The sequence below is a fragment of the Embiotoca jacksoni genome, unplaced genomic scaffold, assembly GCF_022577435.1.
Source record: "Embiotoca jacksoni isolate LCO1_2020_lvr unplaced genomic scaffold, fEmbJac1.0.p SCAF_4, whole genome shotgun sequence".
Classification (NCBI taxonomy): Eukaryota; Metazoa; Chordata; class Actinopteri; family Embiotocidae; genus Embiotoca; species Embiotoca jacksoni.
The window spans coordinates 3,337,454-3,355,932 of NW_027185392.1; the positions used below are offsets into that span (position 1 = coordinate 3,337,454).

The 18,479-nt window shown below is 41.6% G+C and overlaps 1 protein-coding gene across 1 annotated transcript in view; it reads left to right on the plus strand.

Annotated features, from left to right (window-relative positions):
- add3a (adducin 3 (gamma) a) overlaps positions 1 to 18,479 on the plus strand; it is a 105,264-nt gene that overhangs the window by 7,745 nt on the left and 79,040 nt on the right. Inside the window, exon 2 of the mRNA XM_069166693.1 lies at positions 13,545 to 13,582. The gene's annotated coding sequence lies outside the window, so the exon portion shown is untranslated. The remainder of the gene's footprint in view (positions 1 to 13,544; positions 13,583 to 18,479) is intronic.

Below are 18,479 nucleotides of genomic sequence, written 5' to 3' on the forward strand. Positions count from 1 at the left end.
GAAATGTGGTTATCAAACACAAGAATTTACAGTTTAATAATCAACTTTATTGTCCAAAATGACATCAGTGCATTGGAACGGTGAACTTTACTGGGAATGTAATAATTATAAATAGCTAAATAAATAAATAAAACAAATTCTAAATAACCGCAAGCATTTTTTCCTTGCATTTTCTTTTGTCAATTTTTTTTTCATAGTGCCGCATATCAGACAATTTGTATCAAAGCATTGATCAGGGTCTAAAGATTATGGTTTCTATTATGAGTGCATGTGTTTCCGATCTAATGCTTCTCCACTTTTATGTTTCTCCTGTTTTATTTCAACATGATCAGTTAAAGGCCTGTGGCTAAGGTCTGACTGGTTCTTTAGACCTCTGCGTAGATATCATTGGTTGTCATTACATTCACTGAATTGTCATCATGTACGATATGAGTAAATTCAGGTCGAGAACTTGATAAATATGCTTTTTGTCCAGTTCTATGAGAGTTTTATGGATCACGCGGGAAAAGGCATCAGTTACACACAAACAAATGAGGTGTGTGTGTGTGTGTGTGTGTGTGTATACACATATGAACTGTTGTTGGCCTCATGTGTCCAGGAAACATGCTTTATTGCTTCTGTGACCAAACATCTACATTAACCACATCATCTGGCAGGCACACCCAGACCTCGGTTCCTGCTTGTGGACACACACACACACACCGTGGTATTGTCACACACACCCAGTAACAAATCACTGCCCCAATGATCTCCGTTAGGTGCTGAAAACTGTTGTCGCTGTGGTAACGTGCTGTCCCGAGCTGTCTTACCTCTAACTGGGTCAGCTTGTTTACTGAACGCTGATTCTCATCCTCGCTGCTGGACAACTAAAATGTTGAGTCAGCACTGCGGAGCGCTTTGGTGTTGTGTTTTGGCAGGTTATTTGTTGTGCTTAGTCATGGTTTTAATGAGCTTTATTTAGATGTGTGGTGTGGTAAGGCGTGACAAGATGTGACATGAGTCTGACAACACATTTAGTCTGACATGGGTCTCACTTGTCAATAATGTGTGTGTGTGTGTGTGTGTGTGTGTGTGTGTGTGTGTTTCTTTAAGCATTATAGTCAGAGCTGTCCTCAGTGATGGGGTGTATTTAGGCTAAAGGGTAAAAGTTGTTGGACTATGAGCTACGTCTCTGGTGGCACTGGATCTGCAGGATCGCCATGGTGATAATCCACAGTTTGCTTGTTTCTTCCCATGCCGGATCACAAATACCCTCGTGTGCACGTCAGTTACAACATACGATTTTTTTATAATGTAAAATCAAAACTGTCATTACTGTGTGTTGTGCCAAAGATGACAGACATACTTTCAAGGATGTTGGACGCACGGGATCCACAGCATCGTTTATATTCTGTACATTTTAAAGAGCAATTTAACACCGCAGGCAATCTCTGATGTTTTAACTTGTCATCTTGCTGTAGTGAGGTAGAGCAGGACTCCAAGGTGTGTCAGTCCACGGTGACATGACTGCTGGATGTAGTCAGAGGTGCAATGAACTTGACAACAAACTTTCAACAAGAGAGACCTAAACACTGCTTTTCAGCATGTCCGAAGTTCAAATTTGTTACATGTACACCGTGGCTGTATTACACCCAAACAGTGATCACATTTCTGATTATTACAAAAACACTGAGTAATTGAACATTAGGAAAGACTGATTTTGCATGTTTGAGGAAGGGTTGGGTCAAGACTTTCAAATAGTAATATACAAATAAATCATACAAAACTGGAAAGTTAAGGCAGCTATTGTCTCAAAGAATATCATTTCCTTGAATAGTAGTTGAATATTTTCCAGTTAATATCTCGTACTGTTTTCGCTTAACATGCCCGTTCATAGTCCGAGCCTGGTAGTGTGTCCTAGCATGACTTAATGAGATGAAAATTACAAAGAAACGTGGCTCGTAAACTTATAATTCGACCTGAGGGCTGATGAAGAGCTGCAGGTCTCCTGAAAGTGACAAATGCCCCGGCGTCTCGGGGTACCAGTAAAACCATTAACAAAACGATGCACCATTTAAAACGGTCAATTCCCTCCTGAATCATCTCCAATATACAGAACAATACCTCCGTGTGGGCCTTCTGTGGTTTGACGTGATGGCTAAAGCTGTGCTCTCACCTCAGCCTGGTATTCGAGGTCAATGTTTCCGCAAGAGAAAATCGCCCTCCGGTACATGCAGGAACAGTGTGTCTTTACACTGAGCCGTGTGTCTCTGCTGGAGGGCCGATGCGTGTTATTAGTGACGCATGTTGCATTCTGCTCAGAATCCCCCGGCAGCGTGACTCTACGTGTGTGTGTGTGTGCACAGTACACATGTTTATCATGTTTGTGTATTTGGAGTGTCAACATTTTTGATGTGCAACCAAGTGGGTTTCTCTTTGGATCTGTTTGAATTTGCTGCCCATTTTTATGTACAGTGTAAATGCTTCTCTTCTTCCAGTCAGTGTTTTTGTCGGCGCTTATGTCAGACGACATATTGACAGTATTGTTTAGAGTTTTTAGGCCCTAATTTTTACACTTTAAAAACGTCATTTCTTCAGGATCTGTCTTCAGAATAGTTAACCCTGACTGCGCCACGAAAACGCTGACTGATGTCGAACAAATTGTGCGTTATGTTGGCGCACAGGTACGGCACCAAGCGTCTGTTGTATCTCCAACCGGCAGCCACTCATCCTTTACAGCTCGTATTAGAGTCTCGGTCATTACAGAGGCAAACCTGCTGCAGCTGAGCAGAAATAAAATGACTGATCATTAAACAACAGATTGCACCATGTCACACCCAGTGTTCCCCATGTGTAACCAGTTTCAGTTACTCAAAGAGCGATGTTGCATTACATCCTGTGTGCTCAAATGGCAAAACTGTCATCCACCCTAAAATGATTCAGTACTGCGTGAAAAGTAGTACCTTTTGATGGTCTATTAAATGAGTCATGCAGATTTGGAAGTATACATAATAGGGTTTCAAATTATTAGGGCCCAAGCACCGATGGTGCGAAAGCCCTATTGTTATCCAAGCGATTATGATGATTCTCCGTAAACAACTGCATTTTTGGAGGCTTTATCATATTCTAAAATCTCATGAAAGTTGGTACACCCGTCTCTCCTGGCGAAAAATTTCGTATTTTAGTGGAGTGGGCGTGGCCAAATGGCTTGCTAGCGCCCCCTAAACAGATGCCCCCGCGGCTCCATTTACCTACATGCACAAAATTCGGTGGACATGTGTATCACACCTAAACGTACAAAAAAGTTCCAACGCACCATTACGTCAACTCAACAGGAAGTCCGCCATTTTGAATTTAGTCGCCATTTTTGGCGATTCACACATGTTGTACTTTAACAAACTCCTCCTACAGATTTTGTCAAACCGACTTGAAGTTTAGTCTGTGCCCTCTTCACATGTTTGGAATTAAAAGTTATCAAAAGAATTTGTTTTCGTCGATCGGTGTGCCCGTGGTGGCCGGCCAAAAAGTGACCCAAAAGTCATGCTATATAGCACGTCGTCCAAAAAGTGATTAAAAAAAAATGACTTTTAGGTCACTTTTTGCAACATTGGCTTTTTTTTTTTTTCATAATTTGGATGACATGCTATAGTATGATTTTATTTAAAAGTCATAACAAAGGGGAAAATCGAACCCCCAACCCTCTTACTGAGGCAACTGTGCTAACCACTGCGCCACCAACCTTCCCAGGAGCTAGCCAGCATTGTCGACGAGCTGGAAACGATCTCATGAAGACACGAGTTCGAGCCCCGCTTAGGTATCACACATAGTTCATGGTTTACGGAGGACGAGTCCCCTTAATAAGCCACACGGTTCACGGCGAGCAAATCCCTGTAAGGGTAAGCCACATGGTTCATGGAGGGTGAGACCTCCTAAGGCGAGTCCCTCTAAGGGTAAGCCACACAGGGTCGGGTTTGTACGTGCAGGCTTACTAATACCAAACCAAAGGTCAACAATATAAAACTCAAACAAACAAAAAAGTCCAAAAGAGACTTTTTTTTTTTTCATTGTGCACTTGGTTACAGCAGTTGCCTCACAGTGAGAAGTAACTTGAGGCATGCAAAAAAAAAAAAATCATCCAAAGTATGTAGTTTTTAATGTAGTTTAGAGGGGGAGAGTGTAACCCAGGTTGTTTTTCGGTGCTACAATTAACTGATCTCTCCTAGACGCCTCACATGCAAGTTGCAAGTTATCGCTCGACACTACAATTTGCTGATGTTCCCTTAAAGCCTCACAAGCTATGAGTTGGAAGCCTCCAGTTACAGCAGGTTATGCAACATGCACAAATATATGGCCATCATTTTATTTGAAAAGAATGAAAGACACGTTCTAATGTTGCATTTACCTTCCTAAGTTGAAACGGTGATTTTATCCACGTGAGTGTGGTGCCCAAGTGGAGGCTTCTTATGGGAAATGCTGTTGCTCACGGATGCCAATGAGATTTACTCTACGTTAATATTGCCAAGTTAAAACGAGATCATTTTTTGTGTGGACGTAGCCCAGGGATGAAAATTTGATATCAAATGACAAGACATTATTCTATAGTTGATGGGACTAAAGAAATTAATTAGGTGCCATAAAACTATCGAAGTGTGTTACCCAGGCCAAAGTCTTTACTTTGAAGAGTTTTATTTTGGAAGGACAACCCCACAGAAAACTCCTGACAGCGACTCCTTCAATATTTAATCAAATTCATTTTAGAGCTTTTTTTTATTTTAAGCATTTAATCAAACAGATTCACAAACACACTTTCTGCCTTGTCAGTTCCCCTCCTGATACATGGACGCCTACACGCACTCAGTTTCCACTGAGGATGTATCTGGTGGGAGCCAAGGAGAGATACCCTGTCAGATGTGCGCGGTGTTGTGTCGCATGTCTCGGACTCTTGTCGCCGGATGGGAAGCATGGGAAGGCAGAATTTCCTTTACCTCAGCAGAGGAAATCGCTGGATAGGACCCATCTTTTGTTCTGGCCTTCCAGGACGGTCACTGATATGTTTTGGGTGGGAGGTTAGACAAACACAACAAGGCCATGTGATATCCCACATACCATGTTTCTATGCCTTTTATGGGCCAGTGACACAGTATGGTGTTTCAAGAACAATTGTTTTCAACTTAGTTGAGTGATGTCATCCATCTTGTGGTCAAAGGGACTGCGCTGCCGTGTCCTAAAGATGATGTCATCAGTTTGAGCCTAAATCTGATGCTGTGTGCCGGAAAAATCTGTTTCATGGCCTCTGGAACGTGACAACAAGGGGAAAAGATGACAAATAGGTTTGTGTGTGTGTGTGAGGTTTTTTTTCCACAACCAATACATTTCTATCACAGACTTGAGCTGCAATGATAAGTCAATTAATTGATTAGTCCATTGGTTGTCCAGGTCCTTTTTAAACAAAACGTTAAAATATTTGCTGTTCCTATTTTTTGGGGGAATTAATTATTTTGTCTTTCTGTCTTTGATTTTGAGCGTAGCTAACGAGGGCATCATATATGAATTAAATACCACATAAAATCATAAGCGCCGAGGGTTTTCCAGTATAAAACTTTTTTTTTTTGGTCAGTTGGTTCTTATTATTACTTTTTAAAGGTTTTAATTTCAGTCATCAATTTTAACCACTCAGCGGAAATAGAATTTGTCTTAATGTCAGTGAGCAATAAAGCAAAAGAAGAAAAATAAAGCCTGCCAGTGAAAATCTAAATTTTTGATTGGAAATCACTGTTTGCAGGAGAGACCTGTCGCAGGTGTGTTTAGTGTTGAGTAATAGTGGAGCCGTTTTCATCGGCAGAGCTAGAAATACAGAATAATTGCTGTACATGGCAGCCCATGCTGGTTTAAACTAACAGATGTGTATTAGAGTGCGAAATGTCTGAGCTGAAGGATTTCACAACCAACCACATAAAGAAATCACAACTACATGTGTGCTTCACAGGACTCTGCTAGGCGTGATGAAGTGTAAGTAACCGATCTTCAAGCAATTTCAAAGCAATTTCTCCATCCTAGTAAAATAAATGTTGATAGCTTGAAGATGATTGGACCATTACTGCCAGCTATGCTAGAGTTAATATTGTTTAAACTGTAGCTGGAAGTGTAGCTTTAGTTAATAAATGTTAAGTTGCTTCATCTGAAAGCAAGAGTTACCTTAACTCCAGTTGCCAACTCGAGGGGGGCGAGTGAACTGGCGGTGGAGAGATTGATCCAGGGAAAAGTTCATTTGACCAAAGGCAAACAAAAACATGAAACATGAAACAAATAAATGACATCCAGATACTGTGATGCCAATACCAGAATGTCTCTGTACTTTTCAACATTGCCATCTGGACCGGTACAATTTAAGACGGGAAGGACCGGTTTGTCAAAGCCTTTGTTGGCTTTGGGCAGAATCAGGCAGGCTGGTAAACCACATTTCCACTTTTTATGCTAAGGGAACTTACTCCAAAGTTATATTTAGAGTACAGACAAGAGAATGATATCAATCTGTTGCAATGAGAAGACGGAAAATGAGTAAGACCGTGTTTGATGCTTTTTTTCACAAAGTTATTTAAGGGTTGTTTCCAGGTAGGAGGTTTGGTTTAGTGCAAGAGGGTTGTGATTGTTAGGTTTAAAAGTGGTTTATGTTTGGCTAAACTTTTAGAAATTATGTCGAGGTTAGAACAATAGAATTGACTTGTAAGTGTGTATACATGGTTTTATTTATATGATGAATTTACTTGATTGTTTTTCGTATCCCTCGGACTGGCAGCCAGTTTACTCGGAGTACTTGCTACCAGTCCGTTTAAACCTGCTGCTTTAAGTTTACAGATACAAAGTGGTGCTTTATGGTGTCCCTCAATATCACGGCCCAATTCACATCATCAAGCAACGACCCTGCTGAAATGCCGTTGAGCAAGACGCTGAATATGTATGAGCTTCAGATGTGCCGCTGTATGGCGGATCCTGACCCCTGATCTCCACGAGGAGCGGCAGTTGTCTGCTGGGATTAATAGCGTGTCACGTTTTCAAGTTGTTATTATTAATAAAACAAATGATAACAGAACTTGAGTGTATAATGGGGCCGTATCCAGGCAAGTTATCATGTACTCTGCCTGAACCCATCCTTCAGCAAGGCTCTCTTCCTGTTAATACAGCTGTCTGGAGGATCTCTGCAAAAAAGGCTTTGTGGAGGGTGGCCGAGTGCCAGGAGAGAACATAGATCGACCCGAGAGAAAGAGCAGCAGAACACCGTGTCACTTCACAAGAACAATAGACAGCTTTTAACATTTAAGTGCTCATCTTTTAGACAAATGGACAGGATATAATCAATGGAATCAGTGATGAAGCCCCCATATTTAACTGATGCTGTTGTTCAGTCTTACTTACACTGAGGAAAAAGGTTGTATCCATCACTACATTCGCTGTTACAAGGCTCAAATTAGTGACCTTTTAGTTACAGGGCAGGCTTTCAACACACAAATCTCCATGGCGCCAGCGTTTCTCTGTGCTATTACTCTCTAAATGACTGATTTCCAGTTAATCATCCAAATTGGATAATCGCACTGTTGGTCTGGCGGTATGTGTTTGTGTACTGATGCACGTGTCTCTGCAGGTGACCTTGTGTTAGTCATTTTGACTTGTCACAGTAAGGCGAGCACAGGTGTATCAATGACGGCTGTATTCCAGGTCCTGCTTTTGTTCCCGGTGGTTCATGACTCCCTGGGACACTTATTGAAACTGAGCCATCATGAATTCCACCTGTGCTTTCCCAAATGTTACAAGTCAGTCTCAGAAAACTGTTGGTCTCAGTTGCAGGATTCTGCATTTTCATATGTGTGCTAAATGTGTGTGTTAAGCATGTTACTAACAGTTTCCATCTACAAAACAAACCCTCCAAGACAGTGTGATTGTACCCAACTGTTGTACAGTGGGGAAAAATGGGCTGCAATGTTTTAAATGGCTTTGTGTGTGTGCGTGCGTGTTTTTATGGGTGGGGCTCCTTCTCATAAAACAAGATATTTAGCTGTAAAGAGTGAAAAGTGCTCAATTTGTTTATTGTTAGGATTACAGATAAGGGTGGGTTTCATTAACTAATTGTTCGGCATTGTGTGTGTGTGTGCGTGTGCGCACAGGAAACGGCGATGTTCATGTTTAGTCCAACGCTTGTGTATCTCTCCATTGCTGTGTTCCAGATAACGTACTTCCCGTAGTACACTAACTAATAGTGCTCTTCCATGTTAGGACTCTTGCTTGTGTAGAGCAGGAATTTTGACAGAGTATTGTTGTTTCAAATCACACACTGATGTTCTGCACTGACTGGAAATGATGAATGATCTCAGCATGTGAACCCATCACCCACCAAAATATCTGCAGCTTTGAATATTTTACTTAGAAATGAACGTGTTTTTCTTTCCTCTGTTTAACACACTGAATAAACACACTGCTTCTTTTTTCCAGCAGCAGCAGCAGTAGTGAAAACTAGCAACTTTTGTGTGGTGTTCAGGAACATCTGCAGCTTCCTCAGCGCCTTAATTTGAAAATTCTTCACGACGGTGGCCCCGCCCCTTCCTCGACAGAGCCAAGATGGCGACCGTTTAGGGTTGAAAGTGTCCAGCATTTCACACTTCTTTTTTGGGGGTATTTTGAGTGCTTCATCCTGGTACTTGTTGTGCACTGCATGTTTCTGTACTTGACGGTGCTAACGCACTGAATCACTCAAAATAGTGAGTGTTAGTGCACAAGTACGCCATTTGGAACACAGCATATGTGTGCTATAGCGCAAATCAGAACGTGCAGCATTGAGGATACCGAGTGCATGTGGGGGCGATTGTGTGCAGTGCCTCAGACCTGAGCTGCTGTGTTTATCCTCCTTTAGTTTCCGCGACCTGCCTTCATGCTCACTGTCTCCAGTGAAATTATTGAAAAATAAGATCCTACCACCTCACCAGTGGCTCACATCAGGTGCAATCACTCTGCAGGTCTGGCGGGCAACAACAGCTTTACTTCTGCAGCCAAACTGTTTGGAAACAGGTGAATAATTGATTTCAAGGCAACTCCAGTCTCGAAGTCAGGTACTCTGTAATTTATTCACATTTTTAGGTGATAAACACAACTCTTCTATTTGCATCTTCCTTTGTTTTTTAATGTGCCTCGCCAGCATTTTACTGTAGCGTTTTGAATATATTTTTTAGTTTACCCATTTGTCAAATTTGGCTTTTTTTTTTTTTCATTTTACTGGAGGCAGCGTGTTAGATTGCGTGACCTGAATTGCACAGTATGGTCAGTATTAGCATAGTGGTGGGGGCATTTGAGCACACGCACGCACATCTGTAAAAAGCAGAGTCAACAGGAGTCAGATTAGGGTCGAGCTTTGAGAGTGGACAGCATCACACACAAAATCACGCCATCTGAGAAACTGCAGCTACCAGATGGAAACTCTGCTTCCTTTTATTCACTAACTGCTCCTCAGCCGGGCAGGCCAGAATCATCCAGCTGGATTTTGATTATTAAAAAATTCCAAGTCTTAGCTCAAGACGAGATTATTAAAAGTGACCGCCAGGCAAACCAAATAACTTTCTGATCTAATTTGAACTGATCTAATTGTCAAATAATGGAAAAAAAACCTACAAAATTGGCATGACCACTTGCTTTCACATACTGTAATCACATCAGTCGCAGAAGTTAGGGACATTTAAAGGCTGACTTATTATCATTGCAGGGCCACTCCTTGTGTGATTATTTGAATAAATGGGTTGATTTTCACACCTGAGTAACATTTTAACAAGATGTCATCTGCTGTTGTTTCCTGCTGAACGAGCACAGTCCTGACAGACTGTTTTATCTGCCATCTGTTCTGAGACCGATGGTGAAGATAAACAAATTGTAACGAACTCCTGCTTTTACTTTAAGTTCAACTAAACTGTTCAGCTCCTCAGTTCAGGATTTGACCTCTGCTCAGGCTGTTTTTGCTTTCCTGCATCCTGTGTGTTCTGACCTCTGGCTCTCTTCTCTTCTCGCTCATTATCCTCTTTAAATTTCAACGTCACATTGTCGACAAATTAGCACAACGGCAGTGAATGGATCATCTGTCCTCCCCTTCATACCTCTGAATTAACTGAGTCGAGCACCACCACGCCATCAGGGAATGGCAGGCCTGAACGGTCTGGACGTTGCATCTTTCACGGCTTCTCTGTAAACCTGTCTTGACAGAATCAGATTAATGAGATGTTGGGATTGTTGTGTAACGGTGGCAAAACTAATAGGACGGCAAGCAAAGTTGGCTCTCATCATGCCTGTGGGCTTTTTCTTTAAATAAAGTGGTGTCTGTAAGAGCTTAGTTGAAGTCCTGGAGGTGCTCTCCATTTGAAGCTAACCGACCTAATAACGCTGAAGCAATAATCGGTTAAAAAGTGGCACTGTGAACTCCGAATTTTATATAATGAGGTCAAAGACTGCTGCGTGGCCGGACAGTCACATCCACCAAATCACTAACGCCACCACAGTGGTCAACAGGAAAAGGTTGTTATGTAACTGTGTTGTTTTTTTTTTTTTGTCTCTCTGCATCTCCACCAAAGGGAAATAATTTGCTTGTCAGGTGCAGTGCCCAGCTTTGTTCGTGGTAGTTCATTAGATCAGTAGAAAATCTTTAGTGCAAATTATTATTTCTGCTGACAGGGGAAAAAGCTCTTAACCACCCTTCCTGAGACAAATGTAAATCCTTGGTTTGTCTGTCCATCTGTCCGTCTGACCAACAATGGGAGTTAGCAAAAAAAAATCAAGAAATAAAAACAAAGATGACGTGAAGATCCTCAGTCATCCAGGTCACTGCCGATCTCTGTGATCTCCAATGACGACTGGACTTTGTTGAGGTTCTTGAACACGTTCTGCCTCTCATCTGAAAGGCTCCTTCAGTTCTACCCTGCTGGTGTTTAGGGTTTTTAACTTCTTGCAGGGTCGTAAACACCTTGTGAGTCAGTGAGGTCACGAGTCATGGGTTGAGTGGTTGTTAAGCATCCTGGCTACAGGAGTGGGAGTTAGGAATTGGGGAAGTTAACATTTTGGGAACATCCTCCTCTATTTCTCGGGCAAAACGGACCTCAGTTGGTCAATGTTATTTGTACACTACATTTCTACATGTTTTAATGCCTTGCCGTTGAACACATCTAGGAAACTAAGTTCCTTCTTAAGTCTGGCTGTGTCGGAACAAGTACATTTCTACCTTTTACCACAAACGCTGCCATATAAAGTGACGTCAAACCTACTTCTCTGAGCTTTCAGAAACTTCCTGATTTCTTTGTGGGGTTTTCCCAGTTCGACAAGTGTCCAGGTCTATTTTCCTACTTGAAAGTCAGAACTTTCCAAGTTGCGCAGTTGTTTAGAAGTAGTGTTGTAGACCAGCCTCATACAATGCTGTCCAAATGGTGCATTCATCAGCAACTGAGAAACTTGGAATACTCCAAACACTATATTTATCTTCAAGAACCTCGGGCAAGTCCAGTTACCTTTGGATAACCAGAAAGATGATAGAACCTTTATCAGGGCCAGCCCCTGCAACAAGATGTGCTCCAACACAACTCTGCTACCTTTATCTCACAGTGCAGGCAAAAAGAAACATCAGAAGTGGAAAGATGCATTGGGCCAATGTCTTTCACTTTTTCTATAACAACACTGATCAATACTGCTTTAATGATCCCAGTAAAGGTAGGACCAGAGGATTTGCTGGTTGACTATTTGGTTTGAGATTTGGCATTTGCCCCTACCACAATTTGGACATGCAGCTCATTACGTAACCAGTTGTCTGTCTCAAACCGATCCAGTGATGTAGAATTAAAATGTCCTGGCCAGTCTAGATAACATTTTTAACTTGACTTAGGAAAAGTCTTGATAAATAGAAACAAGGTCTAAATGGTGCAGTTGCATAGATAAACAATGATGTAGTTTTGGATTTCAGAGGACTCGCTGTTCTGCTTTCTTAATGCTTTTTTATGGCTAGACAAATCTGTGCTATGAAAAAATACAGACCTTCTGTCAAGCTCCCTCATGCTTCTCACACTTCTCATTGTCTTGCCACACCTGAGAACTGACGGAAACCTCATTTCTTCACCTTCACTAACACAAAAAAACATTCCCACCAGATTCTGCAGGTGGTTTCAATTCCTGCTTGTCCAGCCAACACGGACAGGCGTGCGTATCCACAACTGCTGTGCCATCTGGGGATTTTTACTTTCAGGTGTTCTACAACTCCTCACAGAAACTCTCACACATCTTCCACAAGCAGCCGACACCTCCAGCCTTTGTGCCCACAGTTACATAATTTACACTGCGCTAACTCCTTCTGACAATCCAGCATTCACACTACAAAGGAGCCTGGCTTCGAACGACCCTCTCTAGCTTTCCTTTTACATTCGCTGCAAAACAATTTCTGTCACTTTTGCTTTTACTGTGTGCAACACAGTGAGTGTGGCCTCTAAATTCACTTCTGAGTGAGCATACCCGACCCTAACCTTCGTGGTCGTGGAGACTGTTCCGCTCATACACTGTCGCGCAACTATTTTAGACATGGTTTTGTAATGTTTTTGATGTGTTATTTTGGGCCAATCCCAACATTCACAGTTACCAGTTATCATTATAATGGAATTCAGGCGCAGCATGTCCAGCAATAACACTTTTCACACACCATCAATCGCCTCCTGTGTTCTCCTACGGTGAGCCGTGTTCCCTGGTGTTGACACAGTTGGTGTTTGTGCAGATGACATCGATGGTTATCAAGGGCAGACCGAGTCCCACAGGCCTCCTGCCGCTTGGTGTTTGCCACCATTACAGTACAGACTGCAGGCAGAGCCCACTCTCCGTAGTGGAAACTGCTGGCCGCTGTGACCGAGAACACGCGTCAGAACACGCACATACATATCAACTGAGCCACATCCAGAGATGGTTAAGGCTCCGGTGCTACTGAGACCGTAGGGAGAGCATGATAAAAATAAATGTTGTGTGAGAGGAAGAAAAGCCTTTTAATATTTCCTTTGCAAGGAAGTTGGTTCGTTACAAGGTCTGCTCAATCTTAATGTAGGGAAGCTGGATTGTATTTGTACCAAGGCACTTAAAAAGACACCCAAAGCTTGGGGTGTGAAACATACATCCATGTCTGTCACCTGGTAGAAGTGCGTGGAAATATCTTCTTTTCGATTAGATTTTTTTTTTTTGAAGTCTTTTAAATTACAGAGGACACTGACATTTCAAGGATAATGAAAAGACTTCAGACTTTAATGTGAGAGCTGTTTTATTTTCATTTCAGGTTTTTATTTCACTCATTCCTGACTAATTTGTGTTTTTGGACCCCAGTATTACAAACTTAAAAAACACACACACAATGGGTAAATAATATTTAAACCAAATGAGTGTGTCTGTTTCAAATTGTGTCAGATTTCTTCACCTCAGGCACACAATGCTCCTCAGGGTTTTTACCAGCTAGTTGTCACAGTCCCCAGAAGACCTGGACACAGAAAGTAAAAATATGTTTGTGTCTGTTTCTGTCCTAGTTGGCGAGACGTCATTAACCCGAGCAGTCCCCGGAGAGGTAAGAATATCGACATAAACACGCACCATTTCAGATCCTGCTCAAGCTTTTAAAACACCTGTTGATCGCATGAACAGCACTGCTCTGTTTTGAGTATTATTTTACACTGTAACACTCAGTTGATGAGAAATAAAATGTCTGGAAAAAACGCCTCTAATGCAGTGTTGAGTGAAATGGAAAGTTTTGGTCTGTCGTCCATATGTCTCCACTCTTGACTATGGTTTTGTCAAGGACACAGAAGGTACATGGAGAGTAATGGTGAGCAAGGCCTTGAGTAAATGACACGGCTTTGGACAGTGGTTTCAAACTGCTTCTGGCTAGACTTTTTATGCGCTCAAAGTCTTTCCGTAACGAAAATAGTGTCCAGCTTTTTTTTCCCCCTGCAGTTCTATGCTAATGTACATGACTGGAGGATATATTTTTTTTTTTTTTGTTTGTTTTTTTGGTCTGCATGTGCTGGTTTATAATAATGTTGCAGATTTACTACCTGTTAAAGGAAAAAAAAAAAACACTTCCTGATGACTGTGGCAGTTTCAGCTCAAATCTCAAACACGTTTTACGTGTCTTCAGGCTGTTAAATTACACCTCACTGCTACAGAAGTACAGTATAGTTTTACTTTTACATTTCTTGAGCATAGCTCTTGTCAGTCTTGCATTCCAACAGCTTCTTAGTTGTTGCATTCTTTTTCTAGTGTAGTCAGTGTAGCTTTCAGTCCATAGCACCATCTTTATAGTGAAGGGAACACCTGTTCATTTCACTGTCAGCCACTGAGGATTTGAGAATTTAATAGGTTTTTGATGCACATGACTGCACAGGCTACAACTTCCATGCTTAATTTTCCTTTTTTTTTTTTTTTAATAGCCAATCTTGGTCCAGTGGACAACTTCCTCAAGATTAATATGTAAATTTGAAACCTGCATCGCACATAACGGACATTTTTTTTATCCTGCAATTAAGCGTTATAAACTTTTTGCATATTCATAGATTCTGGACTTTAAATGAGGAAAGACACTTGGATGTCATTTGAAGAATTAATTAGCAGGTAATTGGCAGTATTTTTTTTTTTTTTTTTTTTTTTACATCTTTAAGAATGTCTACTGGGGATCTTTTTGTGGATGCTTTGTTGTTAACGCTGCAACACTGTTTGAACATGGTATGTTCTTGTTTAAGTGAATCTAGGGACTTCTCATTAGTTCTCGTCTCCCAGCCACAGTCTCATTCATCCCCAGCTAAGTTAGATGAATGCCTTTGTGTTTGCAGCTGTATTTTGCTTTGGAATCTTAATTTGCGCCATTAGACATATGAGCGACACAACAATTCATATTGACAAAGGTTGTCTATCTCAATCCCCCTTCTTTCACTCTCTGTATGTCTTTACCTGCCCTCTCTCTCTCTCTCTCTCTGTCTCTCAGTCTTCTCTTACTCGCCCACTCTCCCTCTTTCTCTGTCAGATACTCCAGAGCTTCTCTCTTGGATCTAGTTTGGCAGATGTCCCAGTTCTAGGTCCTTGCAGGGTCAGTAGGGAAATCAGTGCAGCTCTGCTTCCTGACGTGTTTCATAATGCGTTGAATACCTCTCCAGAGGTCTATTGCTGTCTTAGGTGACAGTTGCCCTCATATCTGGGCACTCTAAACCCTGCATGAGACCTTCTGAGTCCTCACCAAGTTTAGCTGCAGAGTGCTTTAGTTTGTGAGTGCATATCTCTAATTCCTGTTGGAGGTCAGGCTGGTTCATTGTACTGCGTTGTATATTTAGAGGAGTATGTGGAATGGTATTGCATACAACATAACTAGAAATCTGCTAATGTTTTTCGTGACGTTGAAACGTTTGGAGAATTTGAAAAAGTTTTGCATACACTCATCACAGGAAGATGTTTAATATCACTGCAGATCCCCTTGAAAACATGTATATCTACTATCCAAAGAATGTCTGCTACAATTTTGGTCGCATTTGAATGGATGTTTGTGGACGGTGGACTTGGGTTACAGTGAGCCAAAGATTTGTCACAATATGCAGGCTGTCTCCCGGGAAGATTGGTGGTGCAGCGGTTAGGACTATTGCCTCTGAGCTAGAAGGTTTGGGGTTGGAGCCCCTCCTTTGTCATAACTTTTTTTTTTTAAATCATACTACAGCATATCGTCCAAATTATGAAAAAAAAAAAAAAAAAAGTCATACTATAGCAAAAAGTGACCCAAAAGTAATTTTAGGGTCACTTTTTGCCCACCATGTCACGGGCACACCGATCTACGAAAACAAATTCTTTTGATAACTTTCAATTCCAAACATGTTAAAAGTGCACAGACTAAATTTCAAGTTGGTCCAACAAAATCTGTAGGAGTTTGTTAAAGTACAACATGTGTGAATCGCCAAAAATGGCGACTAAATTAAAAATGGCAGACTTCTTGTTCAGTTGACGTAATGGTGTGTTGGAACTTTTTTGTACGTCTGGGTGTGATACACATGTCCACCGAATTTTATGCATATAGGTAAATGGAGCCACGGGGGCATCTGTTTAGGGGGCGCTAGCGAGCCATTTGGCCACGCCCACTCCACTAAAATACGAAATTTTTCACTGGGGTGTGTACCAACTTTCAGGAGTTTTTGAGTATGATAATGCCTCCAAAAATGCAGTTGTTTACAGAGAATAATAATAATCGCTTTAATAACAATAGGGCTTTCGCACCATCGGTGCTCGGGCCCTAAATAGAAAATATTTACATTTTAGAAGCTGGAACCAGTGATTATTTTTTCCTTTAAAAATTACTTTCTTCATTGTTTAAATAGTTGCAGATTCATTTTCTGTTGGTCTGTTGACTTTCCAGCAAAATCTAATCCTGTTTTGAAAACTGTCACAGCGCTCTTGTACAAGTTGATTCAGTGTAATCATCAACAAGGATTTCCACCGGAGATGACAGCTTTGTGATTTGGACATGTTTGCCAGTTAAAGTGCAAACCGCAGCTAAGCCATCTGGCTAAGCTTCTAATGCTCCATTTATAAATTACACTACAATAGAAAGTGGATTAACAGCTGATCCCTTAATGAGTTTCGTAGTGCTTTCTGCAATTTAGTTTACCCTGCCCTGATAGCAGGACTTCAGAAGTAATAGACACGATTGAACTGAATTGGCATCTTGGTTTTCTATGGTGGCATTTTTTTAGGGATGATGGAAATAGTTGTCAGTCAGATATTTTTGCCTTTCTCTCTTCTTTAAAGTAGCACTATCTGATTTTTGGCCACGAGGCGGAGTGTTGCAAGTAGCAATCACTGATTGATGGTGATAAGCCGTGATATCAGCTGTGTTTTTGGACTTCAGAAATCCAAAGAGACTGGCCTGTGTGACGTGAGTCAGTTGGCTGGTGGCACCGAGGCAGTTCACAAAAGGGAACGGTATCGAGCAGCGATCGGAAAAAAAACATTTTGCTTCTTCTTCTTTTTCTTCTTGTCAGTACACCGCTTCCATAGACTGTAGATACAAAATGGATGTAGTCTTTGGGTCGGAAAAGTGAAGACAACGTGGAACTGCCTTAAAGTGCAATACCGCTGAGGGCCACTAGGGGCTGGCTCCAAAAATCTTTGGCTCCCATTGAAAAAGCCTTAACCGTCCCATGAAATGCAAAGTTGATGATTTTTTTTTTTCCCGCAGCTCCATCCACCTTCTGCTATGGAACAACCACTGCCGGGTCATGGAAAATGCGCAACTGTTACACCACTCTGTTGCACCACTGGAGAATTTTCCCAGGAACATCGCCACTGACACCCCGCTAATAATACTGCAAATGCAAGGGCTGTCATCAGTGGGCCACAGGTTCAATCACCATTGTGTTATCTCCTTCTGCAACAGACAGTGACGTAACAGACATTTATTTAAATGAAAATCTTGGCACTGTAAAGTGCAAAATGATGCTTTATGGTGCATTTAAAACCTGTAGAGTCGTCTACACGCCGCAGCTCAGGGTCTGTGCACGTTTCGTGTATTTATAGTCCCTTTGTCTTTCCAACAGATCTGCTGTCACATCCTGAGTCAGACTTGTCTTTGCCTCTCACAAAGACAAGTCAACGCACATGCTGAGGCTTACGTTTATAGAGTATAAGGGGAGGGGTGGCGGTCTGCAGGACAAAGGAAGTTTTGGATTATAGACATTTTTCACTGCAGCAATGGAACAGCTGTTGGTGGGCACGGTCTGTGATGCGGAAACAAAAACGTGCAGGCAGGCGCTCAGCCAAAGAGATGGATTTTATAGATGGTGGAAATGAACAAGGCGTGCAGTTCTTGGGACTTTCAGGGAGGGTGTTTGGTGTAAATCACCAAAAGGCTGGACACATCTGACACGGATAATGGTATAATGATGTTCAACCCAGCCCTCCAGCGCCCGCGGGGTTGGACTTACAACAAATATATTCACGTGATAAATCATCTATTGATCTTCAGACACTGAATAAATATCCAGATTTGAGTAGGAAAGTATGTATTTGAATTTGTAATTTTTTTTTCTCTCCTGGCAATGACAGATTTGTGCTGACCCTGTGTATTGATATTAGTAAAAAAAAAAAAAAAAAAAAAGAATAACACTGATTTGTAGTTACAAACTGTTTTTTTTAAATTAAAATCAGGATGGGTGTTTCCCTGATAAATAACAGCTGTCTCCTCGGTGACTCAAGTCCTGACAGCAGCCGGAGGAGGTGGTTGGTTTGTGTGTGTGTTTGTGTCTTAGCCTGATTGTGCATGTACTGTATTTGGTTTGTGTTTTACAGCCACATTTGATATGATTTGTTACCCTTCTGTTTGCAGTTGTGTTAAGATGGAAGAAAGAATTCTGGTTTTGTTGGAGCTGTATATTTTCTGCTTTATCGACATCTGCCTGTGGGTTTGCGGTGGACTTTGTTTGACTCTGGTT